Source organism: Cannabis sativa, chromosome X (genome assembly GCF_029168945.1).
Source record: "Cannabis sativa cultivar Pink pepper isolate KNU-18-1 chromosome X, ASM2916894v1, whole genome shotgun sequence".
Classification (NCBI taxonomy): Eukaryota; Viridiplantae; Streptophyta; class Magnoliopsida; order Rosales; family Cannabaceae; genus Cannabis; species Cannabis sativa.
The window spans coordinates 43594374-43603524 of record NC_083610.1 but is presented as its reverse complement, the minus strand read 5'-3'; positions in this window follow the sequence as shown (position 1 = coordinate 43603524).

Genomic DNA, 9151 nt, shown 5'->3' with positions numbered 1-9151 from the left:
CATAAGTATAAACATCCTGATCCAAAGGACAGGTCCAAAAGAAAAATATGTGCATCAAAAGAGATCATATATAAATATAAAAATCCTAGCCTTAAAAGGCAGGTCTAAATATATACAAATGGCCCGGGGACAGGCCTTAGAAATTGTCTCCCCTTTAAATAAAACAGCTATATAGATATTGTCTTAAATAAAAGAAAAATAGCTGTAAATAAACAAATATATATATATAAAAAAAGAGAGTGGAATCCTGGTTGTACTGGGTCAAACTCGGAGCGGCCTAATTGATGCGAGGAGGGAGACGAGGTCCGATGCGTACCTCCACCATGGCATCAAGCTTTTTCTTCTTCTCCCGGAACTTGGCGATCATCTCCTCGGGTTTGGGGTAGAAGGTAAGCTTGATGTTTTGGTCATTTGTAGACCAAGCCATGAAGACGCCATCATCAAAACGCTTGGCGCACCGGCTGCAGGAGACGGGAGAAAGAAGCTCATCTCTTTTTGCCTTCTTTGAGGCTTGTTCCTTGAAGTCCCTGAGCTCCTTCAGCTCCGCGGCCAGGGTGGCCCTGGATTCTAAGTTTGCCTGGTGAGTTTCCTCTAAGGACCTCACCTTAGCAGCCATCTCCTCCAAGGCTTCCCTGGCTTCCCGAAGCTCCCGCCTGGCCTTCGCAGTGGCTTCACCTTCCGTCCTCATCTCCTCCTGGTGTCTGGCCTCCAGCCTATCTCTCCGCAGGGCCTCCTCCCGGATCATTGCCTCCGCCTGTGCTTCCCTTCGCTTGGCCTCTTCCTCGTTAGCTTTGGCAATGGCCTCCTGACGCTCATCAGCCTCCTGATAAAGCCGCCTCTCAGCAGTAAGATCTTGAAGAATCTTCCTGACTTCGTCCATGTCCCCAAAATCGGACAGGACGAAACCATGGTTGATGTTCTTGGAGAGACGGCCGGCTTCAGCAGCAAGCTAAAGAAAAATAATACAATTATAAGTAAGAATCTCCGAAAAAGAAAACAATAAGGAGAAAAGCAAACTACAAAACACTTACCACAGTGAGGGAGTGGCTGAGATCCTGGACTTGGAAGATGGAGTTCAAGGATGCAGAAGCAGCGAACCGCTTAGGTGCACACCGGGTAAGCTGGGACGCAAACTCGCCAGTCATCTCCGCAGCAAAGGGAGCTAAGGTGGGCCCGAGGAAGCGATCGAACCAGTCCGACAGGGGATCCAAATTAAGGTCCCATGGATTCTGGTATTCCGGGTTGTTGAGAGTGCTTTGCATCTCAACTCGCAAGACCCTCCTAAGGGCTTCCACCTCAGCATACCCCCGGGAGTATTCGTCCATGGCGTAGTTGTGTTTAGCTATCCGGAGCTCCTGTCTCGCCTCATCTCCAGGAACCGGAGTCAGCACAATATTGGGAGGGGCAGTGTGTTCCTCCATGGGAGAGACCCCGCCATCAAGACCGTGGGCCGGAGTATCAGCTCTCCGTGGCCGTTTGGGCTCCTCCTGGGCAACCATTTTGCCTTTGCGTTTGCGAATCAGAGCAATTTCTTGCTCTTCTTCACCTTCTTCAACTTCCTCAGGAAGAGCCCGGTGCCCTCCTTCACCTTCTTCAACTTCCTCAGAAAAGCCCCATTGCTTTTCTTGACCTTCTCCCGGGAGCACCTCATCATCCACTAAGTCAATAGTGTCAGGAGGAGCACTGGAAGAAATCTTTAGAGGGGGGGCCGTCTGGGAAGAAGTAAAGGGAGGAGGAGCCTCAGGAGAGTGAACCCCGGTAAGTTCGGCCAAAATGGCGTCCATGGAAGCACCTGCTACAACAAGAAAGAAAGCAAGTGTTAGAACATCCGTGGGAAACCACCAACACTCAGATATGACAAGCAAGCTAGTCCTACCCTGACTCTCTAATTCGACCCTAGCAAAGTTCCGAATTTTGATGCTGGCAGCATCGTCTCCGAGATAGCTGTCCGAAGGCCGAAACCAGCTGGATGTAATATAAGCTGAAGGGCCTAAGGGGACGGGCTCCGGAGGACCAGAACCCATCCGGGACCGACCTAGGAAATCTCCTAAGTTGGAAAAATAAAACTCCTTCAAATGGTCTCCCCACCGGGTCGAGGGCATCCTAAACCTATAAAGACGCTCATCGAACCCTACAGGCCTAAGACTGGCATACTCGCCAACAGAAGGGATGTAATGAACTGCTAAAGGAGACTTACCACTGGAGCCGGAAGTGCTGGCACCAGGAGCCCCAATGTTCGGCTCCTGAGCTGAAGGCTGTGGCCTGGGAGCCCTTCTCTCCGCTGAGTCCCCAATATGAAAGGGCTTCCCGGCGATCGCCTGGCTTCTTCTCTCGACCAGGCTCCCCACGCGAAGTGGCCTCCCAAAAGCTGCCTGGGCCTTAGAGTATGCCTTCTCCCGAGCCTTCCGGTAGAGATAGTCCTGGTACTTCTTCTCGGCAGTGGCGATAATCTCATCCCGGAAGGTCTTCTCCGCGGCAGGCACCCTCACGTTGGGACAGATAACCCGGGAAAGGTTAGAGTCCTCCACGGATTGGTGTGGCAGGATGAGTTTTGCCTTCCTGCAGTTCTCCGTAGTAACCAGGCCCCCAACGTCAAGATCAGCCCGATCATAAGAGGCAAAGGCATGGGATCTCCGAAGAAAGACCTGAGTAGGTGCGGTCCGTTCGTAAGGAGGAATCCTGACCCACTCAGTGAGGAGCTCCGGATGGTCCACTGCCCGGAACCCAGAAGAGAAGAAAAAACGATGGCGATACTCCTTAACATGAGTTTGCCTATTATACGGGACCACCCCATCGTTGGCAGGGTGGGCCCGAAACCGGTAAAATCGTCTTTAAGTTTGTCCCCCTTCTTGGGGACAGAAACAAGTTCGTAAAAATACAATATCTCCGCCGGGCTGGGAGAGCCCCATCCCCGGACGGAGTAAAAAATAAATAAGCCTGAAAGCAGGCGATATGCTTGGGGAATAAGTTGGTATGGCGCAAGGCCGACAAAAACTAAAAAATTAACAAAATAGTCTTGGAGAGGAAGCATGGCCCCGGCCATCAGATGCGTCTGGCTCCAGGCCCCAAAGCCGCCGTAGTTATGATTGGGCGTCTCCGCATCACGAGGTGACTGATGGTAGGTCCCGGATGTGGAAGGCTTGATTCCAGCTACCTCCACGATGTTTTCCAGCTGATGGGGACAAGTCAGAGTGGAGTGGAGCTCGGCCGCCTCCCATCCGGTTGCCCGAGACTTCTACCCCTCTTGGGCAACAGGACCCAGCGAGACATCCTCGATGGTAGCCAGGCGCTTACCGCTCTTCTTAGATGACTTTGAGCCAGAAGCAGACATGTTTCGATTCTGTAAAAAGAATTAAGGTTCCAGCAGTTAGGCCCCATATCAAACCCTAAACCAAGAAAAAGGGAATGGGGGTCCCCTAAATGCTGGAAAGAGGCCCCCTCCGGACACCTGTCATACAGGATACCCTAGAAGGATTCCCTGGACAAGAGTCGGGTGCAATAAATTCACAGAAGATGGCATTGCGCACTAAAGAAAAAAGAAAGGGCAGAAAGTAGAAAGAAAACAGTCTATCTTATGCCCTAAGCGACCACTATACGAAGAACGTATGGTCTTCTACAAAAAATAACAACAAATGCGTGACAAGAGTAATCCTATCACTAGAGCAGTGAACCCAAATCGATTATATGAAGAATCAAAACATTTGCATTCCCAGAAACTTCGAATACAAAACCCAGAAAAGAACAAGCAGATAAGTAACAACATGTCATGCATATTAACAATAAAGCAAAGGGTGCAAGGAACTTACAATGAAATGTTGAGACTGGGGGTCCTGCTGTGAATCGAATGAAGATAAGAAGGACTGACAGTAGCAAACGAAGAAGAACTGAAAAAATTGCAAAGTGTTCAAAAGTGTTTTTCTGGGTCTGAGAGTTTTTCTCTCTGGGAAATTTGAGCAAAGTTGGCAAGAAATGGGAAGTAACCGAAATGAAAGAAAGGTGGTGGCTTTTATAGGCAAAGCTGCATGAGGAACAGGCGTCGTCACCTACCAATCGAACGGTGGGGGAAGCGCACGATTCGAATTCTCAGAAATCAACGAACCAGATTGATTTACAATTAAGGCGGTGGAAACGTTTGAGTATCCGTCTGACACCATTAATGCGCCGTATCAATCAAGGGGCGTGAAACAAATCGACCTCTGCAAAAAGTGAATCGCTGCATTAAAAGCCATCATTAAATACACCCTCACGCGCTCAAAGCTCGTGCCAAGAAACCGAGGAGTCAACCGGAAGCACTTGAGCAAGCCTTGTTTTATTTTTTCAAATAAACAAGGCTTGGGGGGTAAATGTTGCCCCTGATTTTGCCCAATATACGTGGACCAACCAAACAAGGACACGTAGACCAAGCGATGTACAATCCAAAAATATTTGCTAAGTCTTTATGCCGTGAGGAGGCTTCCAGGACGTAGCTCCCGGAGAAGGCATATGGAACCCCATATGCTCCCGGAAGCTCGAGGTAACGTTAAGGTATCTCCGCGAAGTGGCAGGTTTCTCCTGAGCAGTCAAGTCGCATTTAATGCCGCATGGGAGGAAGCGTGTTGGGACTGCTACACGCAATAAAGTCTGACGACACAACCTCCAACCAGCAGCTACAAAGTAATGATCATTTAAGTCTAGCGGTGGCTACACTGTGAAGAGTAACATCAGTCAAAAGACAATAAGGACATTCCACATAAAAGTCCTACAACACCTAGGGATTTGACCATGCATAACTCATGGTATATTCATTGGGAATGCCCAACTTTATGGATACTTACAGATACATTTGTAAGGATAATTTTGGGGATCACCCCACTAAAAACACTATAAATACCCCCTCAAAGCTCATTAAATGGGATAGAGAATCTTGGGCTGCTTAAGAGCAAGAAGAGTAAATACTCACCAAGAACATTCTCTGTATTTATAAGAGTGAAACACTCACCAAATACATTCTCTGTATTAAATACATCCATAAATAACAAAGACTCGTGGACTAAGGCTCATTAACGCCCCAACCACGTAAAAATCCTTCTCTCATTTTCTTACAGCTCTATAACTTATTTTATTAGTTGCCGAAAAACTCGGTCAACAATGGCCAAATCTAATAAATTAGCTAATAAAATTATAAAAATAGATTTATCACATTTTTTTTAAAAAAATATATATAATAACAAAATTAAGTTACATAATTTTTTAGTATTGCATATTATTATATTGTAACAAAAATAAATAAATATATTAGATCATTTAAATATATACAGCAGTATTAGATATATCGTAGTACATAAAATTAATATACCGTAGTAAGAAAATTATATACCACAAAGAAATTATAACAATACTAAATTAATACTCAAAATATATATATATATATATATTATGCTAACAAAATTATATATGTCACCATTAAAATATGAATACATACCAAACAATTTATATACAATAAAATAGAAACTAAATATCATATTAAATATAAATAATATATTATAGACAACAAAAATCATATACCATACAATAAAACGTATATACCTACAATAAAAAATAAAACAAAATAGTATAATATTATTAAAAAAAATTATATATATCATATTAAAAAAAAATTATATATCACCTTTATGTATACTAAACTAAAAACTAAACATGCATTATCTAAAATAAAATGATATACTATACAATAAAACTTATATACCATATAACATAAAATATATACCTTACAAAAAAAATATATATAATAATAACAACAAATAAAAATAAAAATATATAGGATGCTAATAAAATTATATATCATGTCAACAAAGTACAATAGAAAATAAAACTTAAATATTATTTAAAAAAATTATATACTCTATAATAAAAAATACATATACCATACACCAAAATATATATACAAAAAATAATAATAATAAAAATATAGATTACTAATATATATATATATACTATACTAACCAAATTATATACCACAATTAAAATATATATACCATGACCATTATATATAATAAAATAAAAATTAGTTAAATATTATTTAAAATAAATAATCATACAATCAAAAAATATAAAAATAATAATTAAATATATGTATATGTAGTATGGCAATAAAATTATATACCACTATTATACATATCATAATAAAAAATAAATATCATCTAAAAATAATAATATACCATACAACAAAATAAAAATATACCGTACAACAAAATCTATATACCAACAACCCAAAACAACTCATAAAAAATTAAAAAAATTGACATAACTTTCAAATAAAAAAGATTTTAACAAAACTAATATAGATATACCATAATGTTTAAATAATTTACTTCTAATTCTAAAAAAATAAAAAAATAAAAAAAAATTGAAATAAAGACATTTACTAACATAGTCTTATGATTTAGGGTCATTTGCTATATTTTTTTGAAAAGAGGACATAAATTAACATACTCTTATAATTTGGGGCCATTTCCTATAATTTCTCATTTCAAAATTGGAAAGGCCTTATTAAGCACCACCTCCTCAAATTATGTTTTGAGATAGTATCAACGTGTTCTTGCGATTAAAAATAATATACCTATATTTGAGCTAAACAATAAAAATAAAATAAAAATATTGGATAATATAATTAATTTATAAAGAAAATAAACTTTTACTTGTCATATATATAAGAAATCATGTATATGCAGCCAAATGTTTTTATTTTGTCAACTGGCTTTTGATGATTTATTATGGCACACTATTGGGTTTTTCTCTTTTCTCAATTTAAGTTATAGGCTCACATCAAGTTTATATTATTGGACACAGTTATTAAATATTAGTAATTCTTAGCATCTTCTAAACGTATTATTTTATAATTAATTAACAATACTTTTTAAAAATTATTACATTAAATTATTATTCCATTAATTAGCAATACTAAATATTTTAATTACACAATGTTTCTATGTATATACATGAATATGATATGGTGTGGGGGCCACACACTAAATTATGAATGACTAATTTATTTGATGAAGCAGCCTTGTTCTAATCTTGATGGTTTGACTTCTATGTATGTAAATTGACTACATTAATATTCATCAATTAAGTAATATATTATTGATGCTTGTTCCCAATTAAAAAAATTCAATTAGTGAAGCTTTCTTCAGGAATAAATCATCTTAACAAATTAATCTAATCCAAGTATATATGATCATGTATATATCTAATTAAAAGAGAACCATATATTTTTATTGTTATTTATTTTTAAAGAAAGAAAAACTAATTAATGTTGACACTTGACACAGTACCAAATTGTTGACCCTAATTATAACAAGTTGGCCTGCTAAAACAGAGTATTATTTCAATTTTCATATCCATTCTGTTTTATCCGTATATGAATAGTTGTAATCTTAAAATAAAAATTACATATAAAATAATTTATTGTAGTGAAAATATAAAAAAGAAAAAATTCAACAAATTGACTAAACTCCTTTTTTTTTTCAAAATATATAATAAATTATTCAAATATTCGTGAAATGTTCCAAATAATCATAAATATACACATTATTATAAAAAAAATTAATATCAGAATATATATATATAACTAAAATAAGCAAGATGCATGCATTATACACCATACAATTTTTCTATACAAAATTTACATCACTTCTAATAATTTAGAATATTAATATTCAATATTATTACGAGTTTGCTACAAAAATACATACATATTATTGGAGGTATTATAACTGTTTCATTTCATTGTTTCATTAATTTTGTTGGTAACGTTATTTATTGTCTGATTTTTATTTATTTATGTATATATTTAAATGGCATTGTTTTGTAAATAGTATTAATTACAATTTCTTATTACAATTTTTAGTCAATCTCTATATTTAAAATCACTTACAGGAACATTTCAAAAAAAGAAAAAAAAATCACATACAGGAATATTTTTTCTCAATATTCATTAGAATAATAATATTATCTCTATAACTTTTTGAAAAAATTTAAATAGTTTACAATATTGAAAACAAAATTACTGATATTTTATTTTACCACTCGTGTTTAAAAACTTTAAATTTATTTTTCGCAATATAAATTATTTATTTTTTTGTAATTTATAAAAATGATGTTGAAATTATAACCAACACCATCATAAAAAAATTTTAAAAAAATATTTAGAGAGGTAGAAATCACTTCAATTTATTAATCATATATCCAATATTAATAATACTTATCATAAAATATGGTATTATATTACTGTTAGTTGGAAAATAAACAACTTCAACAAAAATGACCAATAAGAATGAACTCACTAGTAGTTGGGTAATAATTATTATTAGGCAAATTAAGATCTTTACTCCTTAAACTTTAACATGTACCAAATCATATTTTTGAATTTTTCTGGTTGTTAAAAATTCCCCATGAAGTATTGAGATTGTTAGATTTAAGGACTTTTGTTTAATTTCATTCAATTTTACTATTTCAATGATTGTTTATGTACTAAACTTGCTCCCCAAATTTTGATATATATCAATTTATGTCTCTCGAACTTTGACATATACTAAATCATGCTCCTTGAACTTTTATCCATGTTAGATTTTTTTTTATTAAAATTAGACAAAAATCCTTAAATCTAACAATCTCAATAGTTCATGGGGCATTTTTTACAACCTTAAAAGTTCACGGGATATGATTTGATACATGTCAAAGTTTGAGGGTAAAAATCCTAATTAACTTTATTTTTATTATTATTATTATTATTATTATTATTATTATTATTATTATTATTATTATTATTATTATTATTATTATTATCTAATAAGTAAAAGTATAGCTAGCATAGTTAGTGACATGTGAAAATGTTAAGTTGCATGCTTTGTCAAGCTAATTGATAAGAAATAAACGACGAAGGCAAGATCTGAACAATTCTTTGTGCTCTATTTTATTTTTTATTTATTATTTATATATACATATATTTCTTTTCAAATAATAATTAATACACAAACATGTATATATACATACACACCTATACATATGATATTGTATAAAGATATTGTATAAAGATAGAGAAAAAAAAAGTACATAGTTAGTTGGGATGTCTTCAGCAATTTTGTTATATATTAATGATGTTCTCATAATT